At 39.3% G+C, this 13,524-nt stretch overlaps 1 protein-coding gene across 2 annotated transcripts in view; it reads left to right on the top strand.

Moving 5' to 3' along the window:
• Positions 1-13,524, top strand: part of nav3 (neuron navigator 3) — a 660,678-nt gene that overhangs the window by 172,472 nt on the left and 474,682 nt on the right. The window lies entirely within an intron of this gene.

The following is a 13,524-nucleotide window of genomic DNA, read 5'->3' on the forward strand; positions in this document are numbered from 1 at the left end:
GCCTTGGGCTCCTTGAGTGGTTCTTTGGCAGTTTATGCAGTATTCACACGCAGAATATCCTTCTGGTTGAGGCGCCTTTTGTCCAGGAATGTTGCTGTCTTGAAACAATGTTTAGGTGGGTGCTACATGTCAAAGTAGCATCCACGTACGTGAATGACATCATGAATGTTCAGTTCACGTCTTTAGTTTTAATGTTGTGGCTGGTCAGTGTATCCTGAAAAGGCAGAACATTATATCCACTTGCCTAATGTTGCGTTGGTCCCTTTATGCTGCTAATACTCCTCTGACCCGGTGGGGAATGGACGCAGGACCTCTGGGGATGTCCTATGGCACCGGGATGATGGCAGTGGGTCCTATGGGTTGCAGGGTGGGACCTACCGAGACCAGGCTAATCCCACAGCGGCTCAATAAGATTTGAATCAGAGGAGTGTGGAACCCGGGTGAACAGCTTAGCTTTGTGGTGTTCTCTGGGTCACTTCTGAGCAGTTTTTGTGGTGTCTTGGGGTGGATTGTCCTGCTGAGGGTGGCAACTGGCATCAAGGACTGCTGTTCCTATGATGGGGTTGATTGACCTGCAATGTTTAGGTGGGTGGTTCATGTCAAACATCCACATGAATATCAAAATTCAAGGTTTCCCATCAGAACGTTGCATTATAACAAGATGATCGATATCATTCACTTCACCTGTCAGTAGTCATAATGTGATTGGTTTATATGTTAATACAAAACATCAGAGTCAGATATCTTTAAAGATTAAATGGTACATGTTTAAATTGTATGGTTGATCTGTAATTGTGATCAAGCTAAAGGTAAAATGAAAAACTCAGTGCTGTGATTTGGGGGGAAAATGAAGAAGTTGTGGTCAGTTACATATGAATACAGTATTAGAAAATCCTTTTGGAGACATTCCAGAAAACACTGCTTGAAGCTGCATAAAGAAACCGAGAAGTGCAGCTCTTGGCAAGGCTTTATTTTTCCTAGTGATTGTCAGGGAAATATTGCTGTTCTCAGTATTGAGAGTCAACGTGCAGCAATATGTTTGTGAAGTGTTCTGCTGTAGTGTAACAACTGTTTTTCAAGCTGTCTGAGAGAAATGTGTGCAGACATGACCTGATGGGTAGTGCAGTAGTCAGAGCTGTGCAGTTACACACGTGGACAAAATTGTTGGTACCCCTCAGTTAAAGAAGGAAAAACCCACAATTCTCACTGAAATCACTTGAAACTCACAAAAGTAACAATAAATAAAAATTTATTGAAAATTAAATAATCAAAAACAGCCATCACTTTTGAATTGTTGATTAACATAATTATTTAAAAAAACAAACTAATGAAACAGGCCTGGACAAAAATGATGGTACCTCTATAAAAGATTGAAAACTATTTGACCAGAGTGACATGATTAACTCAGGTGTGTCATTTCATTGACATCACAGGTGTTTCCAAACTCATAATCAGTCAGTCTGCCTATTTAAAGGGAGACAAGTAGTCACCCTGCTGTTTGGTGAAAAGGTGTGTACCACACTGAACATGGACAACAGAAAGCGAAGGAGAGAATTGTCCCAGGACATCCGAAAAAAAATTATAGACAAACATCTTAAAGGTAAAGGCTATAAGACCATCTCTAAACAGCTTAAAGTTCCTGTGACAACAGTGGCTCATATTATTCAGAAGTTCAAGACCCACGGGACAGTAGCCAACCTCCCTGGACGTGGCCGCAAGAGGAAAATTGATGACAAATCGAAGAGACGGATCGTTGGAATTGTATCCAAAGAGCCCAGAGCAACCTCCAAAGAAATTAAAGGTGAACTCCAAGGCCAAGGTACATCAGTGTCAGATCGCACCATTCGTCGTTGTTTGAGCCAAAGTGGACTTCATGGGAGACGACCAAGGAGGACACCACTGCTGAAAAAAACTCATAAAAAAGCGAGACTGGAATTTGCAAAAATGCATGTTGACAAGCCACAAAGCTTCTGGGAGAATGTCCTTTGGACAGATGAGACCAAACTGGAGCTTTTTGGTAAGGCACATCAACTCTATGTTCATAGACTCAAAAACCAAGCATACGAAGAAAAGAACACTGTCCCTACGGTGAAACATGGAGGAGGCTCAGTAATGTTTTGGGGCTGCTTTGCTGCATCTGGCACAGGGTGTCTTGAAAGTGTGCAAGGTACGATGAAATCTGAAGACTATCAAGGCATTCTGGAGAGAAATGTGCTGCCTAGTGTCAGAAAGCTTGGTCTCAGTCGCAGGTCATGGGTCTTCCAACAGGACAACCATCCAAAACACACAGCCAAAAACACCCAAGAATGGCTGAGAGAAAAGCGTTGGACTATTCTAAAGTGGCCTTCTATGAGCCCAGATCTGAATCCCATTGAACATATGTGGAAGGAGCTGAAACATGCCATTTGGAGAAGACACCCATCAAACCTGAGACAACTGGAGCTGTTTGCTCATGAGGAGTGGGCCAAAATACCTGTTGACAGCTGCAGAACGCTCATTGACAAATACAGAAATCGTTTAATTGCAGTGATTGCCTCAAAAGGTTGTGCAACAAAATATTAAGTTATGGGTACCATCATTTTTGTCCAGCCCCATTTCATTAGTTTGTTTTTTTTAAATAATTATGTTAATCAACAATTCAAAAGTGATGGCTGATTTTGATTATTTAATTTTCAATAAATTTTTATTTATTGTTACTTTTGTGAGTTTCAAGTGATTTCAGTGAGAATTGTGGGTTTTTCCTTCTTTAACTGAGGGGTACCAACAATTTTGTCCACGTGTGTATATCTGGGAACACTGGTCTGTTGTTACTGTTGTCTGACATTAAGAAAGCTGGGGAAGAGTGCACCAACATAAATTGGCAAAACGTATCGTGAAAGGATGTTTGCTGAGTGCGTTTACCTCCAGCAATAGAATTGTGTTTTTATCTGGGGACTTCTACCCGCTGTCTCTCATGCCACCCTGCCAAAACCTCTTGCCATCCCATTAAAATGTTCTAGATTCACCACTGACTTTATCATCTATCATCCTGGTGGTTGCTGCTACGTAATATCTGGTCGGGATTTTGTTGTTTGCATTGCTTTTATTCCATCGTTAACTGAATCTAACATAACTGCACTTTTATGAGACATTTTTGTTGCTTGCCTGCTGTTGTCGCTTAGTTTTAACACTCTGGCACTTTAGCTCCTCAGGCTTTCATATTTTCTCACCTGCATTACTCTGTCTGTCTCCCACTGCCTTTTCATTTTCTTCCATTGCTTCTTCTTCTCTCCATCACTCTCTGCCTCCTGTTAGTTTGAATTCTTCTCTATGACTGTAGCTGTAAACAGTGTTATGTGAGGCTGATGAGGGATCAAAGGTGTAGCAAACTGTCAGCTGTGTGGATGTTTGCCTGCGTGTGTCCTTAATATTCAGTCAACCTGAGGAACTCTAGCCGCCTCTAACTGTATTTGCAGGGAGTGGTGCGACTTAAAGAGCAACTTGCAGGTTGAAGACCTCAGTAAATAGAAATTAAAAGCAGAAACTAGACTTTTAAATATCGAAATATAACACTATATCCATCCATCTATTATCTATTCACTGCTTAATCCTCATTAGGGTCATGGGGGAGCTGGAGTCTATCTCAGTTGACTTAGAGTGACTTGTCCAGGGGACATCCTGGACAGATCACTCTATGAAGGCTGCACAGTCTATCCATCATTTCCAATTGCTGAAATCTTGAAAAAAATTTGTGGCAGAAATCACAGCACAATAGAACGTGGTCATTTAATATAGACGTACACACAAACAAAATTACCTTGTGCTGAGCACAGGCGTGTGTTTTGTATGTGTATGTTTTGTTTGGATACTAAATCACGTGACTTGAATATGTAGCTGACGATTGAAATCACCTCCAAAAATTAATCAATTGTTCCTTTTATCATTTCTGATAGACGTGTCCTGATAAGTCCGCAGTGATGGATTTGTAGTAGGATCACAATCATGTGATCATCAGCAGACAGCTGATGTAGCGTTCACTTGTTGCCATAGTTTCAGTGATGCCGTGCCACTGTCTCGCAATGATACAGAAATTTGTAACAAATCCATGGATCCAGACTATAAGCTGCATCACTGCTAGAAGCAAATCACTTGTTCCTTGTTTCATTTTTGACCTTCCCTGAGAATTTCATCTAAATCCATTAGTCCGTTGTTTGAGTAACAGATGGACAGACAAACAGACAGACAAATGTACACTGATTGTCACATAACTCCGCCGTTCCTTGGCGGAGTAAAAACAAAAAAAAAGACCAACTTTCTAAAACATAGTTTCACAGTGTGCTTAGATGAATTCTCAACAAAACTACTCTTTCATCTGAATTTTCTTTTTGTCTGAGAAAACATATAAAATTGTGGATTAACTTTTCAAATGATAATTTCCAAGGAATATTTAGCATAGATTTTAGTAGGAATAAAAAACAAAAACAAACAGATTTTTAATTCATTTCTGGTAGCTGAAACCAACAAAATGTCAAGGACTTGTTTAACCCTGCTGTCGTCCTGTGGGTCAGATTGACCCGTTTTAAAGTTTTAAAAATGTGGAAAAAAATACATATTTTCACTGTGAAAATTTCCACATTGTCAAGATTTTTTTAGGAAATTTTGGAAGATTTTTTGGTGGAAAAAAACCTAATAAAAAATGTTTAACAACATTCAGAAAAAAATCTACCAAAATCCAGTGAATTTTGCTGTCAAATTTGGGGATTTTTTATTTAGAAAAATAAAACTGTTGAGGGAAACTTTTCAAGAATTTTCTTCCTGAAGATTTTGCAAATTTTTATAAACTTTGGGAAATTTTTTCTGACTTTTTGGACTTTTTTTTTTTTAGACAAGGCAACAACATTTTTAGGTAAGGACAACTTGAGGGTTAAGAGAGCAGATTTCGGATTCTATTATTTATTTTCACATGTAGAGATTTCACAGTAACATAACATATTTACGTATGACTAATTATTGTGCCCTTCTTGCGTTTAATGGCCCTCTGCAGCCTTATAATGCATGCTGAAGGTAGAGGCAGAAGCTTTCATGGACCAACCACAGCCTTGTGTGCTCAGCATCTAGACATTCATATTGACTGTCGCCGCCATCTGAAAAGTAAACACTCTTATTTGGAGCCCGACTGTCCAGATCCATGAATGTTTCACCATAGTTGATATCAGTCATCCATTTAGTCTGCATTAGGACTGGATAACCACCTACATGCTTCCTATACACAAGCATATGGCCGGTGCAGATTTGTTTATGTTAATACAACATTGCATATTTTGCACATCATTAATATTTACTGTAGCATCTGCCTTCCTTGTTTTCCCATATGGTTCTCATTGAAATGCTGTGCTGTAAGTACACTTTAACGCAGTTTGATATTTTATTGTTAATTAATTTAGAATTTTTAAAGCTTGTTTTATGTGTATTTTTCTACTGCTTATTTCATCACATCATAATAACTATAACACCCAACTTGGCCTACACTTCATTGTGTGAATTTTACCATGTTCCTGCATATGTTTATCTTGGTTTCAATGAATATTACAACAGCAGAACAGTAAATTAGTATATTGGATCGTAAAACTCTAGTGTCCACCCATGGAATTTGCGAAAGTGTGCTTTAACTGTGCTGCGGTTTCTACAAGAGAGCTGCAGAGTGGTCAGTATAGTCCCTTAAGTGCTATAATGTGAAGCAGTGGATCCTTATTGCATTTATTAGATTTATCAGTATTATTAATGGCCCATTGTGGAGCCTAGTGAAGTATGGAAAGGCTATTACAAATGTCCTAATTGCCAAGAATATTCCCGTCAGTGTGCTTCTCTCTAGTCTTTAGCGTACAGACACTGACTCACTGCTATTATGCAGCTATACGGCACACCGTTTCTTACTCTTTATGCTGTCGAAATGAAGTAAATCTATCCATATATACAACTTTGAAGTAGTAGTTACATATAGGGAAGCAAATAATTAAAATAATGTTCTTAACAGCTGACTGATTAATCAATAGATGTGTATTGAGGATAGTCTCCATTAGTCCCTATGCTGATATTGCTGCTACGATCAACAGACTCGTGAAATCGGCCACAAAAGGGGGATACCTGTATATGACACTAGGTTACAGGAACACTGTCCTTGTCAGTCCTGCCTTGTAACTGCAGTATGATGTGATGTATGTGCAGTATCCTCTACATATTCCTCGATAGTTGCAATTCACCTCAGCTGCAGCATTGCGATGCATTGATCATATATTTTTAATTGATCTTTCACTGCTCTTGTAAAGTGTTTTGGAAATTTGTGCTTTCTGTTTTGATTCTGTGTTTTTACTTGACTCCAAGAGAGAATCCAATGTGCCTAGACTGTCTATTTGCACACAAATGGCAAATAAAAATCTTGAATCTTGTGTAGCATTCATGAACTCTGCCCAGAAGGCATAAAGCATCACAGAAGTCTTTTTCATGGTGGCCTGTTGCTAGCTAAACCCCTACAGAATTTTCTGAGTGAATGAAGTCTGAATGTCAGCCTTTTCTGGTTGGTACAGTATTAAATAGTGAGAGGCTCTATCTAAATGCACATATTATAGCTCATACCCACTTACATTTGACTGAAAAAGTTCAGTTAAGATGTAGACTTGTGGCAAGACTTTATCAAAGTACAAAATCATTGTTGTCAGTGTATCGGTGTGTTTTGACTATCTGTGATTCTCAGAGGCTGATAAAATGAGGTTCATGTTGTAGGAATTCCATTAGGCCATTATGGTATTTTAATGTGATGGCAGACGTTCTTTATATTTGACCTCTGACCTACTGAGGTGAGAATTTACGATACATGCTCCCCCAGCCCTCCGGCTCTCCCCTAGGAAATCAGCCTGGATCTATGGCCATCATTTACATCTCCTCGAATTAAAGCAGCACTGTGTAGTTACGGCCCCAGGCCTCATGAATCAAACTTTATTGACCACTTGGAGAGTTACAGACACCCGTTGAATACTAAGTGCTGGTGAAAGGCCACTGGTTGGGGGGAAATACGTACCAGCTGTAGAGATTGAAGGTGGGATTACCGGCAATGCACGCCAGGCCGTGATGAAACTGCAGCGACTGCTGCTCATAAATATGGAGATTTCACTTCCAATAAGATTCTTTACAACCGAAGGGGATTAAAGCACACATTAATAATCCCTTAAACAATAAATATAGGAACACATTTGCCAAAGAGACGGAGTTTTATTTCATTTATAATGATTTCAGTAGGTGTTTTGTAACTCAGAGCTCTTTTCATCAGCACCAAGCACTTGACTTGGATCATTTTGTACTACAGGGTAAGTGTGATGTGAGAAATGGGACATGCCTAATCTTACTTACAATACCATAGTGAATTGTTCATTTTTAAAAACGTCTTTTTAGCTCAAAGTAAAACGCATCTCAGTTTTCAAGAACCAAGATTGAAGATCTCAATACTTGCCTTTAAATCAATGTCAAAGGACTGTTGAAGGCTTGACAGGAAGAGACAGATGGAGAGATGAAGTCTATTGATTAGATCTGCAGATCTCAACTGCAGACCTGAAAAATGAATCACTCTGAAAACACAAGTCTGTGTTTTATTTTAGCTGTATCGTTTATAATATTTTTATAATGTTTTCCATACTTTTAAACATACTACAATAGGGTTAAATTTCAGTTGACTAGAATTAGCTTTCAACAGCTGGAGCTCTGGCAGATTCACTCAGCTGTAGATAATTAATGCTAATTCTGTGACTTGGACAAACGGCAAGAGAAAAACTCTGGCAGGTTAATAGCTCCTTCGAATGCTATTATCTGCACTGCTAATGCCAGATTCAAAGATGGTTTGCTGAGGAAGAAAGCTAACAGCTTCTAATTTTGATGACACTGGGTTATGTTTTCCATCCTTTTTGCTAATTTAGTTTCGGTGTATCTCCTTAAGAGCTCTGATAAAGGAACTTTGCATTTTAGAGCTGTAACGCACTGTTAATCTTTGAATGTAGCAGCTTTAGTTGTATCCACAGAGCCAGTAATAGAGACACAGGTTAGAGCTAAGTCAGTTATTTAAATATTTCCAGAAGTGACATGTACAAATATAACACCATTTTAAATGTCATGATTGTAATCTTATTAATGTTGGGTAAGTGTACCAACCGTGTAAAATCAACACAAATTGTTATTTATGCTCTCTACAAACAGATAACTGTTGATAGCAAATATGGGCCTGGAGTTTAATTTGTAGAAAATAATTGGCCTTTTTCATGTCACTATAAGAGGAGTACATGTGTAAATAATGAAATTAACTGCTGGAAGGACTTAATTGCTTTAAGTTACTTTGTCTTCAGGGTCCTGTGATGTTAACTCTGTCACACTGTACTGACAACTGAAAGAGAGATATTGTTAACATTATGAGTGATGCCTGTGCTTTAATCAAAAGCCTACCACAAATGACCAAATGTATGCAAGAAAAATCTGTTGCAGTATTGATAAGAAACGATTTCCTTAAATTTTGGCTATTTATCATGTACATGGACCACCCACAATATTGAAACCATCTGCATAATATTGTGTAGGTAAACCCTGTACTAACAAATCAACTCTGACAGGTTGCGGAATAGGCATGTCACCTCTAGAAGTGGCCTGTGGTGTCTGGCATAGGAATGGGCAACAGATCTTTTGGGTACTGTGGGTTTCCTCCATGGGTCAGACTTGAATTGGTCACACATTCTGAAGACACTCAGTCTTATCGGGCTCTGGAGATTTTGGAAGTCTAATCAACATCTTGGTCTCTTTGTTGTTAAATGATGACTTATTCAACTGACCTGTCAGTGGTTTTAATGTTGTGACTGATGAATGTGATCAGTGGGTTAGAAGTTCCCAAGTCCAAAAGTTACATGCTACCAAAAGTAGTTGATATTAATAGAGCTAAGATCCTGTTGGACTTCAAGTACCAGACTGACAAGCAGGGCCTGGCTAACCACCATGGCACATTGGTGGTAAACAAGGAGCACAAGAGGGCAGTTTTAGTAGATGTGGCAAAGAAGTTGATAGTAATGAGATTGAGAAGCCTGAGAAGTACCAGAGGCTAAAGGAATAACTGGAACAGATGTGGACAGTGAAGTTCACACGGTGGTCCCAGTGGTGATAGTAACACTGGGAGCTATTAAAACCCAAATGGGAGAGTGCTTCTACTAGATTCCAAGTGTAACATCTGTCCAGAAGAGTACAGTCCTAGGAATAACTAAGATACTGCACAGAATTGTCAAACTTCGATGCCCAGATCTTTATTCTTCCATGGCAACACAAGTATCATCCATTTAGGTCATTCTAAGTCTTTCATATGACGTTTTGCCAATATAGACTACCGTTCAAAAGTCTGGGGTCACAAATGTCGGTATCTTTGAAAGAAAATATATATTTTTTTAAATGAAGATAACATTAAACTAATCACAAATACAGTCTAGACATTGTTAGTGTGGTAAATGACTATTCTAGCTGGAAACGGCTGATTTTTAGTAGACTATCTCCATAGGGGTACAGAGGAACATTTCCAGCAACCATCACTTCTCCCAGATAGCAAACTATGGGTGAATCAATGTTGAATCTCTGTTGAGACCCAGCGTAGAAATTATACAGAAAGCGCAAGGTTGATAAAATGTTGAGTCAACGTTTGCTTTTCAACCATAAATCACACTTTTTCCAGATAGCAAAAGATGTTAAATCAATGTTGAATTAGGGTTAAGAAGGTTGAATTATGGTTACGGTTGAAGATTGATGGATGGATCAACGTTGATTCAACAACATTTTGTCAACATTGAAGTTTGTGTTTAAAAGATGTCATTGAATCTACATTGTATTTTGGTTTAATTAAAATGTTTGACAGGTCAATGTTTAATTAATGTTGAATCTATGTTTGCAAACATGTAATCTATGTAAGCAAACGTTGACTCAACATTTTATCAACCTTGCGCTTTCTGTATAATTTCTACGTTAGGTCTCAACATAGATTCAACATTGATTCACCCATAGTTTGCTATCTGGGCTGTGTTCTAATGCTACATTGTGTTAGCTAATGGTGCTGAGAGGCTGAGTGATGATTAGCAAACCCTTGTGCAATTATGTTAGCATATGAATAAAAGTATGAGTTTTCATGTAAAACATGAAAATTTCTTGGTCACCCTAAACTTTTGAATGGCAGTGTAGTTTATTATGACCAACATATCAGAAACACATACAGTAGATAGTTAGTGAATGAGATAAGCGGACTAAATGGAAAACAATAACTTGATAAGGGTAGTCATTGATTTTTCATTGATTTGCTTTTACTTGATAAATTATGCACAAATCTTTGGAGAGTTTGCCAACACAAGATGTGTTTCATGTGTTTCAGATAGGACTGTGTTTGTAATTCTATGCTCCTCCACAAATGTTTCTATATTTTGAAAGTCTAGGTTTTCCATTGCAAATGGTACAACATGAAGTTGGACTATTTGTGTGCCTATGGTGTGTCTGTCCTTGCTTCTTTGATAAGAGTGCGCTGTACCTGCTGTTGCTTGTCAGGCAAAGCAGATGGAGAGTGACCTCTCACCCCAGTGGCCTACATAAGAGGCCATCTTGTCACTCTGAGACAGCCAGCACCAGCTAGCCTCTTTCTTGCAACAAACTGAAAGTGTGCCATGGTGTTCCCCGTGAGGTTTTATTGTTTCTTTTGTAATATTCAAGAAGAAAAAAGGGGCAAATTAGCACTCATGCAGTATGCATGAGCTTAGGAAGCCCCCTGTATAATTCCGCTGCTGAGGGAAATGGGGAAGACTTGGAGCAATACAGCTGTGCTTTTAGCAAATTTTGCAGTTCTAGGAAGCTTATTGCCTACATCAAATGTGTGGTGTTTCTGGTCTTAAGAGAGCATTGGTTTAATTTCCTCCATCACCCACTGCAGCAAATATTCCCTGTGCATTACTTGCTGTTTGAGGCTACTACATAATATAATGGAACAGCATCCCCATGGTACTTGAAAGGAGTTCTTTTCACAGCTTACAGTTAGCAGCTAACACTCTCAACTCCTGAGAAAAAAAATGTTGTTGGGCTCCAGTGCTCGATTCATGATGTCCCTTAAGAACCAGTTGTGAGTTGGCAGCACTTGATGTGATTGCTGTAAGTAACTGACAGGCTGCAGCGTCACTCCAGAGTTGGGTAAGTATTTAGTGGCTAGAAGAACTGTTAAGATCAGACCGGTGTTAAAAGAGGAGATGAAGGCGAACACAATCCAGGTTCCCAGGTGTTGGCCCTGGGATGCTGTTTTCTGTGATGCCTTCTCTTACTGCGAGTTACCTTGAGGGATTATTGTAGTGTTTGATTGACCAGCTACTGTAGATGGATTGTGTCTGAATTGCAGTGCAGAGAGCATTGATTTTAGTGACAGTGTAATCGTGTTTCTGTGTGTGTGGAAACTATATACAGTGCTAGTGGCATGATTGTTCTGTCAGAACTAAAACAGTACAAGTTTGCAGTAGATATACTTTCTGTGCTATTTTGTACTCAGATAGGTCGTTGTTGAATTTTTTTCTTATTTTTTTTAGAAGTGGGCTCAAACAATGCGACAAGAAGGGAAACCATGCAAGAAATTTGCCAAAAACAAATGTATTTGATGAAAATTTGACATAATAAACATAAAAGGAGGAAAGGATGTGTGTCACGTGTGCTGTGAAGGTGGTGAAGGTACACACAAAAGACGGTTGATGCAGGGTAGATGGAACAGAACAAGGTTCAACTTGTACAGCCTGGAATCCCCAGCTGATGTCAGTGGATTTCCCTGTGAAGAAGGCTACGACAACCTCCAAGACACTGGAGGTGTGTCACACCCTCCTCTTAAAGTCTTTGTGCTAAGCTGAGCCAATCATCTCCTTGTTGTTGCTTCATATTCAACAGATACGAGGCAGCTGTCAAAGCATTCCTTTAAAATGCACTTTTGTTGCTGGTAGACACTGTGAATCTTTTAGTGGCGATGGTGTAGCTTTGATTAAAAAGAGATAAATATGTAAAGCGTAGTGCAACATTTTCGTGAACCTTCTTCCAGCAGCAACTACTGTTAAGACCAGTGTTGTGATATATTGCACTGAATTCACATTTACCCAATCTGTCCCCACAAAACTAGTCCTACAGGGGTCAGTGAGTATGGAGTCAAGTACAGAGATACTACACACGTGGACAAAATTGTTGGTACCCCTCAGTTAAAGAAGGAAAAACCCACAATTCTCACTGAAATCACTTGAAACTCACAAAAGTAACAATAAATAAAATTTATTGAAAATTAAATAATCAAAAACAGCCATTACTTTTGAATTGTTGATTAACATAATTATTTAAAAAAAACAAACTAATGAAACAGGCCTGGACAAAAATGATGGTACCTCTATAAAAGATTGAAAACTATTTGACCAGAGTGACATGATTAACTCAGGTGTGTCATTTAATTGACATCACAGGTGTTTCCAAACTCATAATCAGTCAGTCTGCCTATTTAAAGGGAGACAAGTAGTCACCCTGCTGTTTGGTGAAAAGGTGTGTACCACACTGAACATGGACAACAGAAAGCGAAGGAGAGAATTGTCCCAGGACATCCGAAAAAAAATTATAGACAAACATCTTAAAGGTAAAGGCTATAAGACCATCTCTAAACAGCTTGAAGTTCCTGTGACAACAGTGGCTCATATTATTCAGAAGTTCAAGACCCACGGGACAGTAGCCAACCTCCCTGGACGTGGCCGCAAGAGGAAAATTGATGACAAATTGAAGAGAAGGATCGTTGGAATTGTATCCAAAGAGCCCAGAGCAACCTCCAAAGAAATTAAAGGTGAACTCCAAGGCCAAGGTACATCAGTGTCGGATCGCACCATTCGTCGTTGTTTGAGCCAAAGTGGACTTCATGGGAGACGACCAAGGAGGACACCACTGCTGAAAAAAACTCATAAAAAAGCGAGACTGGAATTTGCAAAAATGCATCTTGACAAGCCACAAAGCTTCTGGGAGAATGTCCTTTGGACAGATGAGACCAAACTGGAGCTTTTTGGTAAGGCACATCAACTCTATGTTCATAGACTCAAAAACCAAGCATACGAAGAAAAGAACACTGTCCCTACGGTGAAACATGGAGGAGGCTCAGTAATGTTTTGGGGCTGCTTTGCTGCATCTGGCACAGGGTGTCTTGAAAGTGTGCAAGGTACGATGAAATCTGAAGACTATCAAGGCATTCTGGAGAGAAATGTGCTGCCTAGTGTCAGAAAGCTTGGTCTCAGTCGCAGGTCATGGGTCTTCCAACAGGACAACCATCCAAAACACACAGCCAAAAACACCCAAGAATGGCTGAGAGAAAAGCGTTGGACTATTCTAAAGTGGCCTTCTATGAGCCCAGATCTGAATCCCATTGAACATATGTGGAAGGAGCTGAAACATGCCATTTGGAGAAGACACCCATCAAACCTGAGACAACTGGAGCTGTTTGCT

Source organism: Acanthochromis polyacanthus, chromosome 1 (assembly GCF_021347895.1).
Source record: "Acanthochromis polyacanthus isolate Apoly-LR-REF ecotype Palm Island chromosome 1, KAUST_Apoly_ChrSc, whole genome shotgun sequence".
Lineage (NCBI taxonomy): Eukaryota > Metazoa > Chordata > Actinopteri > Pomacentridae > Acanthochromis > Acanthochromis polyacanthus.